A 23,807-nucleotide genomic window follows, 5' to 3' on the forward strand; every position below is an offset into this window, starting at 1 on the left:
GGGTGTCATGGGTTTATAGGGGATTCATTGGTGTTGATCGTACAAACATGTTCTCAATTATATGCAAGCACTTATTGTTGTGATGGGATCGAGTTGGTGTATAAGCTTCCAATCCCTAGGAAGGTTTGGGTCCCGGAGCCGAATCGATTAGATTGTACAACACCTTCAAGTCGACTTAATCCATCCTATTCAACTATATGCATGGTCTAAAGGCTCGAGTTGGTTTATATATGCTTATAAGCCTCATTGAAAAGATAGGTGATGGATCAAAAAATGAAAGAATTCATAGGCTCGCATTTCATCAAACATAACATGTGCATAAGTTGAAATCACAACAAGCAAGCAAATAACTTGTGAAAACATATTAGATTAAGCATGAATCATTCCCCATGTTGGTTTCCCCTAATTCCCCATTAACCCTAGCTAGGAGACTACTCACTCATTATCAAGTTCAACATGCTAATAAGATTGTCAATCAAACTAACAAGGCTAAACATGATGAATAACTGAAAGTAATTAACAATAATTAAAAAAAGGGTTAAGAGAATTATACCTATGAAGATGATTCCAAATAATAATGCAAAGAATATTAGAAGTACTTGATGATTGATGGAAGGTTGTCAATCTCCAAAATAAACCCAAATAATCTTCTAATTACCCAAAATAAATGATGAACAATAGAGAAATTAAAGAAAGATTAAGATGTGATTAATATTGATAAATTGTATTACAACTAAATTAAGACTAATTTGATGAGATTAAGAATGGATTAAGATATTACTAAGAGAGCATTCAAGGATGATTCTAATCTAGTTAGTAAAAAGGGGTATTTATACCAAAGATTAGGTACAAAGATTTGGGTTACTAATGGCTTAAATGACTATTAAGACCCTATGAAAATTTGAGGAAATGCTCCTCTCGAAGGAAATGAGCATATTCTCGTGCTAGTCCTCCCACGATCCGTGCATCTTGAGGTAAGGCACAGGCTCTCTGACTTAGTATCCGCTCGAATCCTGGGGAAAGACGCTCGGATCGTGCCTAATCCGCTCGGATTGCTGGGCAGACAGCTTCTCTTCTTTTCCTTCTTAACAATCCGCAAGGATCATCTCGGGGATGCAAGGATCCTTTCATCATTGCCCAATTCACTTTATTATCGACTTAAGCCTCTAGTATTGGTCTTCTCTTTGATGCTTGGTCATTATATGCGATCAATTTAGCTCCATTTCGCCATGTAAATGCAAGATTAGCCATCCTATCCTACCAAGGAGACAAAACCTCAAAGAATATGCAAAATGGGAAACTAAAGATAGTGCATGGGAACGAGGTTAATTCGGGGACTGAATGTGCTCAAATATGAGTCACATCAAATATTCCCAAACCGAACCTTTGCTCGTCCCGAGTAAATAAGTGACTACAACTAGGACCTTTATTTAAACTAACCTACTAATATAGCCGATATGAGACAATTAGCGGGTCTCACTCCGCCCCTTCAACTCAAAACAAGACAACCATGAGGTAGGATGCCTTCTTGAAAGGCAAGGTGGGGCTTGCCAAAATGGCGATACATCCAAGGATTAAGCACACAAAAGCAAGTAATGGATGCATCTACAAAAATGAATAGCCACTTTCCTTATCTAAGTGGCGGAAATTATCTAAAAGGGAAACAATCTAAGGGTACATACTCCATTATAGATACGATTTCTTCAAGCTACTAAGCCTAAGAGGATACCAATAAATCACCTCCAAGTTGTGTCAAGCTAGGGTACCTTTGTCCTCAATTGTTAAATGCTTTCGTTAAGAGTATACTCTTTATGGTGTTAGAAACACTGGAGGATCGCGGAATTCCCCTTCTTGCCTAGACAAGAAGAAGGGTCGTCCCTTCTCCACCATGCATAAATGTGGGTTCAATGGATAAAGGGATCACTATGTATTTGAGTTTCATATGGGAGTTTGCTTTTATTTTTCTTTCCCCCCCCCCCCCCAATTTCTTGTGGCATTTGATATTTGAGAACAATTTCTTTTTGCCATTTCTTTGATGTTTGGCATTTCAATACTTGATAATTTTCAACTTTTTGCGTTTTCCTTTGAACATTTTCTAAGTCACCCCAATTAGCAACAAGGGTGCCTTTTATTTCAAGCATAGGAGTTCTTATTTTTGTACTCCTCTTTTCTTTGATGCAAATTGCAAACTTTTTCATTTCTTTTCATTGCTTGAACTCAAATTTGAACTATTTTGCGCCCATTCCCTTTTGTTGACAAAAATGTGGTAGAATATGGAAGATGGTTGCATGGCTTCAAAGGTCACCTTGGAATAAACGGTAGCCAAGGAGTTATCACACCACAAGGTACTCTTGACTAGACCTTAATCCATGGGTCAAAGGATAGTAGCATGACACATCCTAGGGTGTTTTACAAACATTCTAGTCAGCAAAGTCTCAAGAAGAAAATGTATCTGCAAGGGCTTATATACACTTGTCAAGCTTCCTAAATAGATGTTTTCACAAAAATTTTCTTATAATGCAACTATATGCCATGATGCAACTATCATTCATACAACCTAATGCATATGCTTCTACCAACTAGTATGCCATATAAGCTAAATACAATTCCTATAATCACGATGGTTTATACCGCATCAATCAAAATAAAGCCAAATACTCATTAACATAAAGAGGAGAAAGGAGATTGGAAAGATCATACCATGCGGTCTTCATAATCCTCATGTCTCGGATGTGGCGCAGTCGATCAATGTGAAAAAGGATAGACAAACAAACAAACAAATATATATAAGATATACAATTCTACACTATAAAGGAATGAACATGTTTTTGTTTTTTTGAAGTTTTTAAATTTTTATGGGTTTTTGTTTATGAAATAAAAAGACATGTTTTGGTATTTCTCAAAGTTTATCAAAGTTTTTCATTTTTGTTTTAAAAGTCAAGTTAGAATTTCCCATCCCCACACTAGTATGAGCATTGTCCTCAATGGCCAATATGATTGGAAATTATGCAAGCTAATATGAGAATGCATGATTTCTATACTAAGTGCAAATTACATGATATATAAACAAGTGAATGAATTCTAAACTATACTATATGATCCATGAATTTGTTGGTTGGAGAGCACAATTTGAATTGACTCCCAATGCTTGTGCTTGAACTTCCCCAAACCAAGTAAGACACTATTGCTAGTGTAAAAATTGGGGAATTCATGCATAAGTATGCAATGCATGAAACTAGTTTGTCATTTTGGATTTTCAAAGTGGGAACAATATAAGACACCTCAATGAAACCGAGGTGGGAGTCCTCTAGGTGTTGCTAGGACTCAATACCAATGATCAAAATTGAATTAAAATGATATAAAGACAAAGCTAAAAGAAGGTGTAAGAAACTCACAATGGATTGTGGCATCCTCCAAAAGCTTGTCGAACCTCAATTGTCGCTCATGGCGACATCCTCAGCACTATCATCGTTATCTTCATCTTCATTATCATCATCATCATCATCCACCTCCATGGACTCAGACGCTTCACCATCATCTTCATATCTTGAGCTTTCCATTTATTCCTCTTCTTCCTCATGGCAAGAGTAGCTACCTTCCCCGCTCTCAACAACAATCTCCTTCCCTTTAGTAACTTCACCATCCAAGTTGGCATCTCTAGGAGAATTCGGGAAGAACACCTCCCTATCCGCCCAACTAGGCAAAGGGCATGTAGGATCAAGGAGTCCTTGCCTAGCTAGATGAAGGGGGGGGGGGGGGGGGATATTGAGCTCGCTAGGCATTGACTCGGTCTTCATAAGCTTGCTTATGCATGTGTTGCAATAATTGAGTCAAGTAGTCTTTGCCTACCTCAACATTTGTGCCACTTGGTGTGAATTCTTGATATTTAATTGGATAAGGTGGAGTCACAATAGAGGAGGAGGAGGGCTTGGCATGCGATTCCCTATGTTGCCTCATGATCATCTCGGCTTCATCGGAGACGGGGAGTAAGTAGCTTGGACTTCGGACATTAAGGCGGCATATATTGCTTAGCAAGATGAAGGACTTGGCTTCCTTAGTGAGCCACTCAAATTTGTTGTCAAGATTATCATTCTTGACCCAATGGAACTTCTTAATCATAGTGGCCAAATTAAGAAGGTTACCACCTCTAACCGGTTTGTATGTCTTGCCTTTGTTAAAATCCGGGTTAAAGTGTTTTTCTAACGATTTTACTAAGCCTCCATTAACGATAAAGGCCGCCCATCTTTCCCATGGTCAATATCAAGCCACCGGTCAATTAGGAGTTGAAGTATGTTGTATTCCTTGGTGAACTTTTTGTTGACATTCATGGTGGATTCTAAGTAGACAAAGTCGAACTCGGTGAAGTGATTAGTACCCTTTCTTACGATCAAAGTGTTACCCACAAACTTATGCCACACTCTTATGCCCGGATGGTGGACATAAAGAACATGACACTCATTGAAGGACTCAAATTTTCTCCTGGTGATTGCTTTCCATAGAGGTGCGGGATCATATTTCAAGGGCTTCTTCTCATAATGAGAGTGTTCTTCAAGACCGAACACTTTCCCAAACTCTTCCAAGGTCAACTTTCTATCCTTATTTTCAAGGCGGAATTCAACATTTTTCTGACCCAATACCTTAGTTACCTTCAAAGAACTTATAAACTCCATGGTAAGGGAGGGGTAAGTCAATTATTGCATATCAAAGAAGGTATGCAATTTCATAGAATCGAAAAAGTTCTTGGTCTTCTCAAGAACACCCAACTTATCTAAGGCATCATAGCATATGAATTTGGTAGGCAAAATAGTTTTTCTAGCAAGAGATATAAATGCTTTCCTATGAGAATCGTTAATGAAAGTTACCTCCGGATAATCTTGTAATTGTTCAATGACCGGAATAGAAGTAGCTATCACCCAAGGAGTAGCAACTTCTTGAATCTCCACCCTTTCTTGATGCACTACCAAAGCCTTTGAGGCCAAAAGCGCTTGTTGCCTTTTGGAAATATTTGAAGTTGTAGGTGCCTTGTTTCCACCTTTAGTTCTTGCCATATCTTCTCCTTTTCGAGATTGTATCAACAAAACAAAGCTTCGCTTGAATGCTTCTAGTCTCCTCAAGCTCCAATTAATCCTAATCGATTTTGGGATTTTCGAATTTGCCTTGAAACCCTAGAAAAATCGATTCAATTTTTGATGATTTTGATGTTTGGGTGGTGTTTTGTTGATGAAGGAGTAATTTGATTGTGATTTTAGGAAGTTTGGGTTTGATTTTGGTGAATTTGGGTGAGGATTTTGAGCTTTGTTGATGAGGGGATTGAGGGTTTTGAGGGAGAAAGGGGGTGTGTTTGTGTTTGAATAAGATAGAAATGATTTGGGGAAGGGGGTGTTAATTCTCGTGTTATAGCATTCAGCAGCAGGAGACGGGCGGATTTTACTGAAGACGCTCGGATTCTTAAACAGCGAGCTCAGGAATTTCTAGCCCATGTTGAGACGCGCGGATTCTTCAGGAGACGGGCGGATTTTTGCAGGAGACGAGCGTCTTCACTTGGGGACGCTCGGATTTATAGACAGTGGGAACTCTTAGTTTTTGCACAGGCCATGACGCGCAGATTGCCCTTGAGACGAGCGGATTCAGACAGAGACGAGCGTCTTGTTCGTAATCTGCCCAGATTCTAAAACAGTCCTAAATTTTTCAATGTCAGCACACCCAAGACGAGCGTCTTGAAGCCAGGACGCTCGGATTTCTCCCATGTCCACCCGTGAGGATCTTCATTTCCCATGTCATTCTTTCTTCATTCCTTTGTCCAACATTGTGGGTGCACTATGAAGGCTCGGTTAGCCTAGGCAATCGCTATCCCCACACTAAAGTAAACACTACACATCAAAACATATTAGAATCCCTCCCTCACATTCTCTCATAATGAAAATCTTGATCAAAATATGAAATTGCAATAAATCCATAATTGAAAAAAATGCAATATAAGAAGTAAAATGCAAGTTAAGGGTTAGAATATTTACAAATGGTGGTTTAGGGAGGACTCCACCAAACTCTCACTCTTGAATGAGATGTCAAGGGGGCATAGCCAAGGTGTTGTTGATGTTGTTCAACACCTTGTAGAAGTAGTCGAAGGCTTGTTCATTGTCATTATAGAGATCTTCAATAGACCATTGCACATTGTGTTCTTCATGGTGGTGACTCGAGTCAAGATGGTCGCCAAAGCCTAAGGTCATAGCATTGCCAATGTAGGGATTGACCAATCCTTCAAATTCATCATCCCATAGACCACATACTTCACTAGCTTCCTTCCCTATGGTATTATGAGTTGATGGAAACAACTTCTTTTTCTTGTTGTCATGGCCAATGAGGCCTTCTTCTTCTCTTGTCATGGTTTGTGGTGAGCTATTCAAGCTCTCATTATTGTTAGAGTTTCCTTACTCTCCGGATAGAGCATCTTGAGGATTATCCACTTTCTTCTTCCATATGGGTGGTGATTCTTTACCCATAGCTTGATCTTTGCATTGAGATGCCAACTTCTCCCTATCACTTTCTCGTCTATAGTGGTCGATCATGAAACATGGCTCATGTAGTCGGGGAGCTCGCATTGTTTTGTCAAGGTTAAAAGTGATTGTTTCATCTCCCACTTCATGTGTGAGCCCTCCATGTTTCACATCAATCACCGCTCCCGCGGTGTGTAAGAAATGACTTCCTAAAATGATAGGGATGTTGGAATCCTCCTCCATATCGACATTGACAAAGTCTACCGGGTTGAAGAATTTGCCAATTCTCACGAGCACATCCTCCCATATCCCTAGAGGTATCTTTGTTGATCGATCCTCCATTTGAAGCGTAATGTTGGTGCATTTGAGTTCTTCCATTCCTAGCCTCTTGCATACCGAGTATGGCATGACACCTACACTTGCTCCAAGGTCACATAATGCTTTGTTGATTGTCGTGGCGCCAATGGTGCATGGAATAGAGAAGCTTCCCGGATCTTTGAGTTTTGGAGGGGAACTTCCTTGTAGAATAGCACTACTCACTTTAGTGAAAGCGATAGTCTCTAGCTTCCGGATGGATTTCTTCTTGGTAAGAATATCTTTCATATATTTCGCATAGGCCGGAACTTGATTGATCAATTCCGTGAATGGGATTGAGACTTCTAAGTTCTTCACAATCTCCATGAACTTTCCAAGTTGTTCATCAAACATAGGCTTAGCTTGACGACTTGGGAATGGAAGTCTAATCACAATAGGCTCTTTCTCCTTAGCCTTCTCTTCATTCGTCTTCTTTGAAACTTCTTGGATGGTGGGTTCTTCTTCCTTAGAGTTCTCAACTCTTTGCTTGTCACTAGCATCCACAATGTCTTCATCAATTGGCTTCTTCGGCCCTTCTTACTTTGTATTACTCCTCAAATGGATGGCACTAACCGACTCATGTCTTGGGGGATTACTTTGAGGTGGTAATTGCCTCTTTTGTCTTTGAGAGCTAGAAGATGTTAATTGAGACATTTGGGTTTCTAGCATCTTGGTGTGGGCTAGTATGTTGTTGATGGTGATGTCTTTAGCTTGGCTATCTTTTTGCATTTGAGTGAAAAATTCTTGTTGGTTCTTTTGCATTTGGAGGACCGCTTTTTGAACATTAAAGCCTTGGTCTTTTGTTTGATTGTATGAAGGTTGATTTTGGTAACTTTGGCTTTGGTTGTAAAAGGGTCTTTGAGCTTGATTTATCATTGGAGGTGGGGTGTATGTTGGTTGAGGGTTTTTAACATTTTGGCTTTTGTATGAAAGATTGGGATGGAATTTGGTATTATCATTGTAATAGTTTGAATAAGGGGTGCCATTTTTATATGTTTGGAAAACATTCACTTTTTCACTTGTTCCCCTACATTCACTTTGGTCATGTCTCAAAGTTCCACAACTCTCACATTCTCCACTTGGAATTGAGGATGATGCCACCATAGCATTAACATGTTGTTTGGGTGACTTGGAAGCTTCATCAAGCTTAGCCATGGCTTTCTCAAACTTCAAATTGATGGTCTCAATGTGAGCACTTAGTTGAGCACCCAATTGTGTGATGGAATCTACCTCATGCTTTCCTCCTCTAGTAGCCTTTCGAGGTCTACTATATTGTGAATTATGAACAACCATCTCTTTGATTTTGGCCCATGTTTGATTGTCATCAACTTCGGTAAACATCCCATTTGATCCCATGTTGGGGATATTGCGGGATTCTTCATATAGACCGTTCCAAAATTGTTACACAAGGAACCACTCGCTAAGTCCATGGTGTGGACAAGAACGACAAGTGTCCTTAAATCTCTCTCATGCCTCATACAATGATTCCTCATCTCTTTGCTTGAACCCGGTGATTTGGACTCTCAACATGTTAGTCTTCTCCGGGGGATAGAATTTCTTGTAGACAGCAAGTGCCAACTTCTTCCATGAGCCAATACCAAGAGTAGCCTTATCTGGGCTCTTTAACCATTGCTTTGCGGTACCGATCAAGGAGAAAGGAAATAATACCCATCAGATTTGGTCTTGAATAACTCCGGTTTGATAAATCGCATCACAATAGTCATAAAAAGTCTCCATATGTGAATGAGGGTCTTCACTAGGCATCCCTCCAAATTGACTTCTCTCAACTAATTGTATGAATGCGGATTTGGCAATGAAATTACCGGTTAGATGTTGTGGTGTAGGAGTACCATTTGATAGGTTTTCCTCGGTTGGTACAGAATGTGATGAAAATTTAGGCATTGTGGGTTGATTTTGTGGTGGGTTTTGTATTGGGTTGTCCTCTCCTTCTCTTGCAAAAGGGTTGGTAAACTCAATGTTATTTGGTTGAATGTCCACAATTTCACCAATACGCACAACTCTTGAAGTACCTGTAGCAACTCTTCTATTGTAGGTTAAGGTCCTTTCAATTTCAAGATCAATAGGCAATAGATTACCTTGTGATCTCCTAGTCATGCAAAATATCAAACAACTCGAAAACAATTAGAAAAACCTTGAGGAGTTTTACTTCCCCAAGGTAAAGAAAGACACAACTAAAAACAATTAATGAAAATCAAATCAAGTTAATACCGTCCCCGACAACGGCGCCCTTTTTGGTGTGGGTTCAAACTCGTCGCCAAAAGCTACCAACCAAAAAGATATTTATAACTTTACAAACTACTCTTAGTAAAGAGACAAGTAAAGGTCGGATCCTAAGGGACGGGTATTGATGTAGGATTCTCAACTGCAAATGGTTGTATCTTAGGGTGTCACAATTTGGGTTGAGGTTGGAGATACACTAAACTAATCAACAAGATGAAAGTAATGTAATGAAAACAAGCAAGGTAATTAAAAGGGGATGTAAATAATTGATTAGAAGCACTAGGGTGTCATGGGTTCATAGGGGATTCATGGGAGTTGATCATACGAACATGTTCTCAATTATATGTAAGCACTTATTGTTGTGATGGGATCGAGTTGGTGTATAAGCTTACAATCCCTAGGAAGGTTTGGGTCCCGGAGACGAATCGATTAGATTGTACAACACCTACAAGTCGACTTATTCCTTCCTATTCAACTTTATGCATGGTCTAATGAGGCTCGAGTTGGTTTATATGCTTACAAGCCTCATTGAAAAGATAGGTGATGGATCAAAAAATGCAAGGATTCATAGGCTCGCATTTTATCAAACATAACATGTGCATAAGTTGACATCACAACAAGCAAGCAAATAAATTGTGAAAACATATTAGAATAAGCATGAATCATTCCCCATGTTTGTTTCCCCTAATTCCCCATTAACCCTAGCTAGGAGACTACTCACTCATTATCAAGTTCAACATGCTAATAAGATTGTCAATTAAACTAACAAGGCTAAACATGATGAATAAATAAAAGTAATTAACAATAATTAAAACAAGGGTTAAGAGAATTATACCTATGAAGATGATTCCAAATAATAATGCAAAGAATAATAGAAGTACTTGATGATGGATGGAAGGTTGTCAATCTCCCAAATAAACCCAAATAATCTTCTAATTACCCAAAATAAATGATGAACAATAGAGAAATTAAAGAAACATTAAGATGTGATTAATACTGATAAATTGTATTACAACTAAATTAAGACTAACTTGATGAGATTAAGAATGGAGTAAGATATTACTAACAGAGCATTCAAGGATGATTCTAATCTAGGTAGTACAAAGGGGTATTTATAATAAAGATTAGGTACAAAGATTAGGTTTACTAAGGGCTTAAATGACTATTAAGACCCTAAGAAAAGTTGAGGAAATGCTCCTCTCGAAGGAAATGGGCATATTCGCGTGCTAGTCCTTCCACGATCCGTGCGTCTTGAGGTAAGGCATGGGCTCTCTGACTTAGGATCGGCTCGGATCCTGGGGGAAGACGCTCAGATTGTTCGGATTGTTGGGCAGACAGCTTTTCTTCTTTTCCTCGTTAACAATCCGCAAGGGTCATCTCAGGGATGCAAGGATCCTTTCATCATTGCCTAATTCACTTTATTATCTACTTAGGCCTCTAGTATTGGTCTTCTCTTTGATGCTTGGTCATTAGATGCGATCAATTTAGCTCCATTTCGCCATGTAAATGCAAGATTAGCCATCCTTTCCTACCAAGGAGACAAAACCTCAAAGAATATGCAAAATGAGAAACTAAAGATAGTAAATTAAATGACCCAATTATGCACTATAAAGCATGGGAACGAGGTTAATTCGGGGACTAAATGTGCTCAAATATGACTTAAAAAAATCAGATCCGAGCGTCCCCTTCCTGATCCGAGCGGATCACAAGACAGAACAACCCATGTCTCAGCACGGGACGTGCGGATCGTGGCAGTACTAGCAACAAGGATCCGCGCATTTCCCTCGGGAGTAGCATTTCCTCAAGTTTTCTTAGGGTCGTAATAGTCATTTAAGCCCTTAGTAACCCTAATCCTTGTACCTAATCTTTAGTATAAATACCTCTTTGTACTACCTAGATTATCATCCAATCTTATCATCTCTAAATCCAATTTTAATCGCTCTTAATACTCTCTCAAATTAGTCTTAATTTAGTTGTAATACATTTCTCAATATTAATCACATCTTAATCTTTCCTTAATTTCTCTGTTGTTCTTCCTTTTATTTGTTTAATTAGAAGATTATTTGGGTTTATTTGGACGATTTACAACCTTCCATCAATCATCAAGTAATTCTATTATTCTTTGCTTTATTACTTGGAATCATCTTCATAGGTATAATTCCTCTTTACCCTTGTTTAATTATTGTTAATTACATTCATTTATTCATTGTGTTTTGCTTTTTTAGTATGATTGACAACCTTATTAGCAAGCTAAACTTGATCACGAGTGAGTAGTTCTTTAGCGGGGGTTAATGGGGAATTAGGGGAAACAGACATGGGGATTGATCTATGCTTAATATAATATATTTTTCATAATTAATTTGCTTGCTTGTTGTGATTTCAACTTATGCACATGTTATGTTTGATGAAATGCGAGCCTATGAATCCTTGCATTTTTTACCCATCTCTTATCTTTCATTGAGGCTTGTAAGATATAAACCAACTCGAGCCTCATTAGACCATGCATAGAGTTGAATAGGAAAGATTAAGTCGATTTGTAGGTGTTGTATAGTCTAGACGACTCGGCTCCGGGACCGAAACCTTCTTAGAGATAGTAAGATATACACTAACTCGATCCCATCACAACAATAAGTGCTTGCATCTAGTTGAGAACATGTTTGTATGAACTACTCCCATGAATCCCCTATGAACCCATGACAACTTAGTGCCTTTAGTCAATTGTTTACAAACTCCCTTTAATTGCCTTGCTTTATTTTCATTACTTTACTTTCATTTTGATTGATTAGTTTAAATTACACATCACCTCAACCCATATTATGACACCCTAAAACATAGCTTTTTACAATTGAGAATCCTAAATCAATACCCGTCCCTTGGGATCCGACCTTTACTTACCTCTTTACTAAGAGTAGTTTGTAAAGTTATAAATATTGTTTTGGTTAGTAGCTTTTGACGACGAGTTGAATTCACACCAAAAATGGCACCGTTGCTGGGGACGGTGTTAAATTGATTTGATTTTCATTAATTGTTTTTAGTTGTGTCTTTCTTTACCTTGGGGAAGTCAATCTCCTCAAGGTTGTTCTAATTGTTTTCGAGTTGTTTGATATTTTGCATGACTAGGAGATCACAAGGTAATTAATTAATTATTGATCTTGAAATTGAAAGAACCTTAACCAACAATAGAAGAGTTGCTAGAGGTACTTCAAGAGTTGTAGGTATTGGAGAGATTGTGGACATTCAACCAAATAACATTGAGTTCACCAACCCTTTTGCAAGAGAAGGAGAGGATAACCCAATACAAAACCCACCACAATATTAACCCACACTGCCAAAATTTTCATCACATTCCGTACCAACCGAGGAGACCCTACCAAATGGTACTCCTACACCACCACATTTAACCTGTAATTTCATTGCAAAATCCGCATTCATACAATTAGTTGAGAGAAGTCAATTTTGAGGGATGCCTAGCGAAGACTCTCATTCACATATGGAGACTTTTAGTGACTATTGTGATGCGATTTCTCAAACCGGATTTACTCAAGACCAAATCCGATGGGTATTATTTCGTTTTTCTTTGATCGGTACCGCAAAGCAATGGTTGAAGAGCCTAGACAAGGCTACCCTTGGTATTGATTTATGGAAGAAGTTAGCACTTGATTTTTACCAGAAATTATACACTCCGGAGAAGACCAATATGTTGAGAGCCCAAATCACCGGGTCAAGCAAAGGGATGAAGAATCATTGTATGAAGCATGGGAGAGATTTAAGGACACTTGTCATTCTTGTCCACACCATGGGCTTAGTGAGTGATTCCTTGTGCAACAATTTTGGAACGGTCTATATGAAGATTCCCGCAATATCCTCAATATGGGAGAATTGACCTACCCTTCATTGACCATGGAGTTTGTAAGCTCCTTAAAGGTGTCTAAGGTAGAGGCTCAAAAATTTGTTTGAATTCGGCCTAGAGAACAAGAGTAGAAGAACGATTTTGAGTGAGTTTGGTGAAGTGTTTGGTCTTTTACAACATTATCATTATGAGAATAAGCCTATAAAATATGATGCCACACCCCTTTGGAAAGCGATTACCGGGCGAAAATTTGACTCTTTTCGGGAGTGCCATGTTCTACATGTCCACCATCCGGGCATAAGGGTATGGCACAAGTTTGTTGGCAACACTTTGATTGCAAGAAAAGGCACCAATCACTTTACCGATCTTGATTTTGTCTACCTTGAGACTACCATGAATATTAATGGAAAGTTCACCAAAGAATTCAACATCCTTTAACTTTTAATTGAACGGTGGCTTAAAATTGATAATGGGAAAGAAGGAGCGACTTTCATTGTGAATGGAGGCTTAGTAACATGGTTAGCCAAGCATTTCAACCCGGATTTCAACAAAGATAAAACTTACAAACCGGTTAAAGGAGGCAACCTTCTAGATATGGACACTATGATCAACAAATTCCATTGGGTCAAGAATGATAACCTTGACAATAAGTATGAGTGGCTCATTAAAGAAGCTAAGTCCTTCATCTTGCCTAGAAAAATATGTCGCATCGCCGTCCGTAGCCCAAACTACCTTATCCCCGTCTCTGAGGAAGCCGAAATGATCATCAAGCAACATAGGGAATCAAATGCCAAGCCCTCCTCCTGCTCCATTGTGACTCCACCATATCCATTTGCCTACCAAGAATTCAAACCAATTGGCTCTAATGTCATGGTAGGCAACGACTACTTGACCCAACTAATGCAACATATGCATAAGGAAGCTCATGAAGATCGGGTCGATGCTTACCGTGCTCAATATCCGCCCCTCCTACATTTAGCTAGCCAAGGACTACTTGATCCATCATGTCCTTTGCCTAGTTGGGCGGATAGGGAGGTATTCTTCCCAAGTGCCTCTAGAGATGCCCACATGGATAGTCGAGTTGCTAGGGGGAAGGAGATTGTTGTTGATGACGGGGAAGGTGTAGACACCTCGTTTCTGCACCTCCCGCCAAACACCCAGTGATGATTGGGCCGCATGTTTAGCATATGTCACGATTTTATGACGTTTCATAAATCGGTTAATAAATGGTAACTCAAACACTTTTGTCTACCTCATGGTCGTCATCTAGGTGTCATTACGGTCGTTTTGGCAGTAATTAGAGTTCATTTGGAGTCCGGGTCAAAAACCGTCTTCATTTTCTAAAACCGTCAAATCCCGAGTCAAAGCAATGTCCTTGTCTACCTAAGGTTAGGATGTCGTAAAATGTTGAGATTATATCTCGTTTTGAGTCTCATGTCACTTCATTAGGCTAAACTTTAAAGTTTACATTACAAAATGTGCATTTCATTTAGTTAAAATGACAACCCGACCTTTAGGCCCGTTTTACGAGGTGATGACGACTTTTTTGGGCCAGGCCTATTTCACAGAAAGTTATAGATCTCGTTCTAAGCTTTCCAACGCCACCAAAATCACCTTATTCCGAGTCTTGTAGAGAAAGTTATGCCTAAAATACGACAGTCTGTCAAACGCGCTTTCTTGCGCTGGAGGAACCCGCTGAGGAAAGGACGCAGCAAGTGCTGCGCCTCTTCCAAGGGATGCAGCACCTGCTTCGCCTTTTCCTCAAGGTTTTCTTTTTGTCCAAGTTTCCGTGTTTTAACCTAAGTCGGTTATTTCCGGATCTTTCCTTCCGTATCCTAGTCTTACCATATTTCCGTCGCGTGATTAGTATAAATAGAGACCTTCGGTCTCACATATTTCTCACGCGAGTGTCCGCCCTTCTCTTCTCAATTTGCATTCTAGACCACGCTCTTGCTTATTGGCGCCTACGTGCTTGAACATTCGACCACGTAAGCTCGGATCTTTCTGAGTACCAGCGTCGTTTACATGACCTACCAATTTGACCAACTCCACAACAATCAACATTAAATCAATCTTATTCGTTTTCCTCCTACGAGGGCACTTTCATATTTGCATTATAGATCGAGTCGAGTTACCACTAAAAACCGATTTAGTTAAATCTCGCGACGCTAACATGTAAGTCTGAGGGTGGAAAATCCCAATTTTATTTAATGTATTTATTTTCTGTATTATGATTAATGTAAGATTTATGTCGAAAGTATTCTTAAAACCGATTTGTAAAACCTTGTTTAAAAACCCTTTTTATGGATTATCAGAAGACAGACGTCGAGAAAGGACGCAGCAACTGCTGCGCCTCTTCGAAGGGACGCAGTACCTGCTGCGCCTCTTCGTGAGGCTGCCGCAGTTCCTGCTTCCTTTCTTCTTCCTTCGTCTTTTTGTAATTCGATTGTTTTGTTTCGTTTTCAATTGTTCATTGCTTCATTAACACGACAATTTAAGCATGATAATTTTAACCTGTAATTTATTAATAATTCATTGTTGATTAATTCATTCATCATAAATCCCGACTTAAATCCCTCATAATTCATATTTGCGGGTTTTCGTCATTAAAATCAATTCGGGTTTTAGAGGTTTGATTCATCCATATTGAATCTCTGGAATTCATCATTGATATATTCCCATCTGTTATTCATCGCATCCATCATTGATTCCTCATTAATAATCTGTTTAGTCTAATTAATTTGTCTAATTTGTTAATTAATCCTTTTAATCTTGTAATTAATTCATCCTAATCAGTTTTCATTCATGTTTATTGTTTTTATGACCCTTAATCACATGTAAATAATCTGCTAATCACTTCTATCCGTGTCAAATAATATTAATCGAGCATTAAACTCACCAACGAGCATTAGCGACTTGCAATTCCGGCTTCACAGCCAGAACTGAGCCAAGGAACGGACGCAGGAAGTGCTGCGTCTCTTCCAAGGGACGCAGCTCTGCTGCGCCTGTTCCTTGTTGATTTCTGTCCCTGAACTTCCGTGTTGCTTTGACATAGTTTATTAATTACGTATTTAATTAACTATTAACCATATTATCACTTAATAATCTGTTCGTTAATTTATTTATTCCTTCTTTTCTCAAATTATCCGTTTTAAAAGTATTTTCGACATAAATCAATTAATCCAATGTAATTATTGTACTTTTCATTGTTGTATTTATTATTGTATTTCATTTATTGTATTGCTTGTATGCCTTCACATGTAATTGAATCTAAATCCCAATTCGACATTAATTACATGTTAAATTACGTGATAACCGACGTAGTATTAATTCTCACATGTTAGGATCAAAACATTGGATGTTGCATTGCATGCATATAACCGACGATATATCAAGTATAGACGATTTTCCCTAATCATTAGTAGAGGCCGCTGTCGAGGCGGGCGGGATTAGGTGTTCGATCAAAAGAGCTTCCTAATACGTACCCTCACCCCTTACTCCAGATCTCTGTGAACATCCGTGTTCATTGGCATCCACGAGAGTCATTCTAGACATAGAATGCTAAGGGTAACGAGTTCTTAGTGTCTATGTCATTACTTTGTGTCTTGACATGACATGAGGTATTCGAACGGTTTCCAATTTTCCACAATAAATTGGTGGCGACTCCACAAATGCAAACGCTTTTTCCCAAGCTCCCCCGTGGCCCATTGTCCACAGTTTGGCGACTCCACTGGGGATAATACACTTACGTGTAGCCAAGGGTGAAACTTGAACAAGGTTAGGGAATAGTTTGTACAAGACAGTTGTCGGTTTTCATTACTCGATCTTCTTAGATCGTTTTATTCGGCCTTCTTGGGCCAACCCAACCCATTCGACCAATCGTCCCGTCTAGACGGTCCAAATTCTTATTTGGGCCTAAGGATGGATAGCGATTGACGTCAACCATACCATTGTACTTACTCTTGTTTATATCAAGGACTTTCACTACTCGAGGAAATGGACTAGGAATTGGCCTTACTCTTGTTTGGTACGAGCCTCTCCACAGACTTCGGGTTTGATTGTTCGGTATATATGGCAACCCACTCTTTATACCAAAACCCTTTAAATGCACTCAGCATCCCGTTATAATGCTTGTATATATGTTTGTATCATATGTGATCAACATTTTCTAAACAAAACCATGACGAAATTTTGCAAAATAAAATCCTTTTCAAAATGTAAACATTTTCAAAATAGCGCAAAATGAGTCAAAACTCTGTCCAAATGATGTGACCATAATTAGAGCATATTTAGTCCCCGAATTAGCCTTGTTCCCATGCTTTTTAGTGCATATTTGGGTCATTTATTGTCTTTAGTTCTTTGTTTTGCATATTCTTTGAGGTTTTGTGTCCTTGGTAGGAAAGGACTGCAAACCTTGCATTTTCATGGCAAAATGAGACTAAATTGATTGAATTCAATGACCAAGCATCAAGGAGAGACAATATTAGAAGGCCTTTGTACATACTATAGTAAATGGGCAATGATGAGAAAAGATCATTGCATCCCCGAGGAAATCCCCAAGGATTTTATGAAGAAAAAGGAAGAAAAGAAGAAGAAACAAGACTGCCCAGCAATCCGTGCGTCTTCCCCAGAAGACGCCCGTCCACCAAGCCACAATCCGTGCGTCTTCACCCCAAGACGCCCAGGCACAAACTCCAGAAGACGTGCGTCTTCACCCCAAGACGCCCGGGCAGAGACCGCCAAAACCGCCCGTCCCGTGCTAAAGACGCCCGGATTCCCAGGCAGACCCATTTCGTCTTCTTCAAGCTTCAAGGAAGGATGCACATCTTTTTCTAGAGACCGGAGTCTCCCTAGAGACCGGAGTCTTTCCAAAAAGACCGTCGTTTCCTTAAGTAGAGACTTAATCGTCATTTAAGCCCTTAGTTAACCCTAATTCATCCACCTAATCCCCACTATAAATACCCCATTAGTCTAATTAGAAGAGGATGTTCTTCTTAGCAATCTTTAGTGTAGTTAATATCAATCAAATCTCTCTTTAATTTTGTAATCAACAATTAATCAAGTTTTAATACAAGTTTTATTTCCTTAATATCTCTCTTGTTTATCCTTTATTTTGGGTAATTGAAGATTATTTGGGTTATTATTGGGAGATTGACAACCTTCTAATCAAGCATCAAGTACTTCTTTTATTCTTTGCTTTATTATTGGAATCATTAGTAGGTATAATTCTCTTAATCCCTTTTTAATTATTGTTAATCACTTTCATTTATTCATCATGTTTCACTTTGTTGGTATGATTGACAACCTTTCTAGCATGTTCAACATGATAATGAGTGAGTAGTTACTTAGCTAGGGTTAATGGGTAATTAGGGGAAACCAACATGGGGAATGATTCATGTTTAAATTAATATGCTTTCATGGTTTATTTGCTTGCTTGTTATGATCTCAACTCATGCACATGTTATGTTTGATGAAATGCGAGCCTATGAATCCGTGCATTTTTTACCCATCACCTATCTTTTCAATGAGACTTGTAAGACATAAACCAACTCGAGTCTCATTAGACCATGCATGTTGTTGAGTAGGGAAGACTAAGTCGACTTGTAGGTGTTGTACAATATAATCGATTCAGCTCTGGGACCCAAACTTTCCTAGGATTGTAAGATATAAACCAACTCAATCCATCACAACAATAATTGCTTGCTTATAATTTGAGAACATGTTTGTATGATCAATTCCCATGAATCCCCTATGACCCCATGACACCCTAGCGCCTTTTATCAATTGTTTACATCCCTTTTAATTCATCTTGCTTGTTTACTTTCATTGCTATTTAGTTTAGTGACCTTCTACATCAAACCCAAATTGTGACACCCCTTAGACACCACTAGTTGCAATAGAAATCTCATCTCAATTCCCGTCCCTTGGGATCCGACCTTTACTTGCCTCTTTACTAATTGTAGAGTTGTTGGTGAAGTTATAAATTGTGTTTTGGTCTAGGTGCTCCTAACGACAAGTAACCGAAAATATTTTATCCACGATCAAAAATGGCGCCGTTGCCGGGGACGGTGTTAACTTGATTTAGATTTTTTTATTGTTACTAGTTGTGTCTTTGTTTGCCTTGGGGAAGTAAAACTCCTCAAGGTTTGTTCTAATTGTTTTCGAGTTGTTTGATATTTTGCATGTCTAGAAGGTCACAAGGTGACTTGTTACCTTTTGATCACGAAATTGAAAGAACTTTGACAACCAATAGAAGACTTGCTAGGAGAACTTTGAGAGGTGTTAGTGAGGTTATTCAACAAAATACTATTGAGTTCATCAACCCTTTTGCAAGAGAAGGTGAGGAGAACCCAACACAAAATCCAACACAAAATCAACCCACAATGCCTAAGTTTTCATCACATTTCGTACACACCGAGGAGAACCTACCCAATGATACTCCCACACCACAACATCTAACCGGCAATTTTATTGCCAAATCCGCATTTATCCAATTAGTCGAAAGAAGCCAATTTGGGGGGATGCCTAGTGAAGACCCTCATTCTCATATGGAGGCTTTTTGCGATTATTGTGATGCGATTTCTCAAACCGGTGTAACTCAAGACCAAATTCGATGGGTCTTATTTCCTTTTTCTCTAATTGGCACCGCGAAACAATGGTTGAAAAGCCTTGATAAGGCTACTCTCGGAATTGATTCTTGGAAGAAATTGGCTCTAGCTTTCTACAAAAAGTTCTATTCACCGGAAAAGACTAACATGCTAAGAGCTCAAATCACGGGCTTTAAGCAAAGGGATGGAGAATCTTTGTATGAAGCTTGGGGGCGATTCAAGGGAATTTGTCGCTCATGTCCTCATCATGGACTTAGCGAGTGGTTCTTGGTACAACAATTTTGGAACGGTCTATATGAAGATTCAAGGAACATTCTCAACATGGGATCAAATGGAATGTTCACCGAAGTTGATGACAATCAAACTTGGGACAAAATTGAGGAAATGGCGGTCCATAACTCACAATATAGTAGACCTCGCAAGGCTACTAGAGGAGGAAAGAATGAAGTGGACTCCGTTACTCAATTGGGTGCTCAACTTAGTGCTCACATTGATACCATCAATTTGATGTTTGAAAAAGCTATGGCTAAACTTGAAGAAGCCTCAAATTCACTAAAGCATCATGTTAATGCCATGACGGCATCTTCATCAATCCCAAGTGGGATATGTGAGAATTGTGGAACTTTGGGACATGACCAAAGTGAATGTAGGGGAACAAATGAACAAGTGAATGCTTTCCAAGCATACAAGAGTGGTACCCCTTATTCAAACTATTACAATGAAAACACCAAATTCCATCCAAATCTCTCATACAAAAGCCAAAATGTTCAAAACCCTCAAACAACATACACCCCACCTCCCATGAGAAACCAAAATCAAAGACCCTTTTACAACCAAAACCAAGGTTACCAAAATCAAACTCCATACAATCAACAAAATGACCAAGGTTTTGATGTCCAAAAAGCGGTCCTTCAAATGCAAAAGAATCAACAAGAGTTTTTCACTCAAATGCAAAAGGATAGTCAAGCAAAGGAAATCACCATCAACAACATTCTAGCTCACACCAAAATGTTGGAAACCCAATTGACTCAACTAGTATCTTCAAGCTCACAAAGACAAAAGGGGCAATTACCACCTCAAAGTAATCCCCCAAGACATGAAACGGTTAGTGCCATTCACTTGAGAAGTGGTACAAGGTATGAAGCACCGAAGAAGCAAGTTGAGGATGAAGTTGTGGAAGCTAGTGACAAAGAAGAAATTGTGCAAAACTCCAAGGATGGAGAACCATCAAAAGAAGAAATTTCAAAGAAAAATGAAGACAAGGTCAAGGAGAAGGAGCCCATTGTGATTAGACTTCCTTTTCCGAGTCGTCAAGCCAAGCCCAAATTTGATGACCAACTTGGAAAATTTATGGAAATCGTGAAAATTTTGGAAGTCTCGATTCCTTTCACGGAATTAATCAATCACGTGCCGGCCTATGCGAAATACATGAAAGACATCCTCACAAAGAAGAAGTCGATCCGGAAGCTTGAGACTATCGCCTTCACTAAGGTGAGTAGTGCAATACTTCAAGGGAGTTCACCTCCAAAACTCAAAGATCCGGGAAGCTTCTCAATACCGTGTACCATTGGCGACACCACGATCAACAAAGCCTTATGTGATCTAGGGGCTAGTGTGAGTGTTATGCCGTACTCGGTGAGTAAAAGGTTGGGGATGGGAGAGATTAAATGCACCAATATCACACTCCAAATGGCCGATAGATCGACGAAGACACCATTAGGGATATGGGAAGATGTTCCCGTAAGAGTTGGGAAATTTTTCATCCCAGTGGACTTTGTCATTGTTGACATGGAAGAAGACTCCAACATTCAAATCATTCTAGGAAGACCTTTCTTACACACCGCGGGTGCAGTGATTGATGTGAAGCATGGAGAGCTCACTCTAGAAGTGGGAGATGAGAACATAACTATCAATCTTGACAAGACCATGAGAGCTCCCCGTTTGCATGAACCATGTTTTATGATTGATCATTATAGCCGGAAGGATGATAGGAAGAAGTCGGAATTCCAATGGAAGAAGAAAATTGAAGATGCTCCATTCAAAGAGCAAGTGAATTGTAACAAAGAGAGCTTGCAAAGCTCACCAAAGTCAAGCAATGAAGAGGATGGCCTCATTGGCCAAGATAAGAAATTGGGAGAGTTGTCTCTATCAACTCGAGAGATCTTTAGTGATCAAGTAGATAAAGTTTGCGGTCTTTGGGACGATGAGTTTGAAGGGATCTTCAATCCCTATATTGGTAATGCTATCGATCAAGACCGACAACAAGGGCAAAGATCTATTGAAGATCTTTATCATGATAATGAACAAGCTTTTGATTACTTCTTCAAGGTGTTGAGCAACATCAACAACACCTTGGCCATGCCCCCATGACATCTCACTTAGGATGAGAGTTTGGTGGAGTCCTCCCTAAACCACCATTTGTAAATATTTCTAACTCGCATTTTAATTCTTATATTGCATTTTTGTCACTCTTGGATTTTTATGCCTTGATCAAGATAATTATCATTTTTGAGAGAAGTGAGGGAGGGACTAATGATTTAATTGATGTGTAGTGCTTTAGCTTAGTGTGGGGATAGCAATTGCCTAGGCTATTCATGCCTTAGTAGTGCCCCTACAATGAAGAACACGGGATTTGAAGAGTGGAAAATGACACGGGATATGCTAGTACACGGATGGAACTGAATCCGGGTAAAAGGGGCTAAATCCGAGCGTATTCTTGGGAATCCGCCCGTCTTCAGGCAATCCGGGCATATTTGTCAGAATCCGCCCGTCCTTCTGAGCTGAGAATTTTGAAATTTTGGGACTGTTGACAAATCCGAGCGTCCTGCAAGAGAAACCGCCCGTCTTCGAAAAGACGCCCGTCCTGAAAGGAAAGACGCCCGTCTTTTTGGCTAGGAAAAACAAGAAAATTCACTGGAAGAGAATCCGCCCGTCTTCAGCAGAAGACTCCCGTCCCGCAATTGACAAATCTGAGCGTCTTTGCTAGAAGACGCCCGTCTTTAGGCGAGAATTCTGAAGCCAAGACAGACAGAATCCGAGCGTCCCGAAGGAAAGACGCCCGTCTCCCCCTGTTATTTCAAATTTTTTGGGTATTTTAAATACCCCATTCCTCATTCATTTCTTCATTCCATCATTCAAAACACTACCCATAAACCCCAAAACTCAAAACCCTCATCCTCTCCATCACCAAAACAAGATTTCCTCAACCACATTTATCAAAATCAAATCAAAAATTCCTTTTAACAACAATCAATCACTCCTCTTCCAACAAAAATCAAACCAAGCACCAAAATCTTCAACCTTTGAGTCGATTTTTTAAATTATAAAGGCAAAGCCTTTCACCTTAAAATCGATTTTGGGTATAATTTGAAATTGAAGATTTTCACTGTTTTTTTGGTTTAATCATCAATGGCAAGGACAAAAGGAGCAACAAAGGCACCTAAGGCAAAGGCACTCTCAACAAGACAAAAGAGTCTTCAAGCAAAGAAAGCCTCATTGGCTATGGTGGTAGCTAGTTCAAACTTGGAAGTGCAACAACAACAACCTCCCTTGGAAGCAACAACATCAACAACTCCGGAAATTGCTCAAATTTCGAACTATCCGGAGGTAATTTTCATTTCTAACTCCCATAGGGAAACATTTGCCAAGTATGCTAGAAAATCCTTTCTATCCACCAAGTTTATTTGTGAAGATGCCTTGAATAAGTTGGGTGTCCTTGAGCAAACTAAAGCCTTCTTTGAAGCCGTGGGGTTGGAAAAATTGTTTGCTACAAAAGAATTGACATACCCCTCCCTTACCTTAGAATTCTTGAGTTCTTTGAAAGTTACTAAGCTAGATACAAGAGAAAACATCGAGTTCCGCCTTGCTAATGTTAGTAGGCGCGTCACCTTTGAGGAATTGGGTAATGTATTGGGTCTTAGTGATTCACCTAGTTATTTCAAGAATTTCGGCAAGTATGACCCCGCTCCTCTTTGGGAGGCGATTTCCGGAAGGAAATTTGAGAACTATCATGCTAGTCGCGCTCTATTAGTCCACCATCCGGGCATTAGAGTGTGGCACAAGGTCATCGGAAATACCATCATTGCAAGAAAAGACACCAACCACTTTACCAAGCTCGATTGTATTCTTCTTGAGTCGGCCTTCAATATTGGAAGGGAATTCACCAAGCCGTACAATTCTCTAAGGCTTTTGGTGGATAGATGGCTAAATGTTGATTGTGGAAAGCAAGGCACCACCGTTATTGTGAATGGAGGTCTAGTC

The 23,807-nt window shown here is 39.4% G+C and overlaps 2 non-coding genes across 2 annotated transcripts; one reads left to right on the forward strand and one right to left on the reverse strand.

The window, feature by feature from the left end:
* Window positions 1-8,271: 8,271 nt before the first annotated feature.
* Window positions 8,272-8,378, forward strand: LOC141593385 (small nucleolar RNA R71). The gene has a single exon (XR_012521473.1). It is a non-coding gene; the product is annotated as a small nucleolar RNA R71 (small nucleolar RNA).
* Window positions 8,379-19,694: 11,316 nt separating this feature from the next.
* LOC141593631 (small nucleolar RNA R71) lies at window positions 19,695-19,801 on the reverse strand. Its single transcript, XR_012521706.1, has one exon. It is a non-coding gene; the product is annotated as a small nucleolar RNA R71 (small nucleolar RNA).
* Window positions 19,802-23,807: the final 4,006 nt, after the last annotated feature.

The sequence above is a fragment of the Silene latifolia genome, chromosome 7 (genome assembly GCF_048544455.1).
Source record: "Silene latifolia isolate original U9 population chromosome 7, ASM4854445v1, whole genome shotgun sequence".
Classification (NCBI taxonomy): domain Eukaryota; kingdom Viridiplantae; phylum Streptophyta; class Magnoliopsida; order Caryophyllales; family Caryophyllaceae; genus Silene; species Silene latifolia.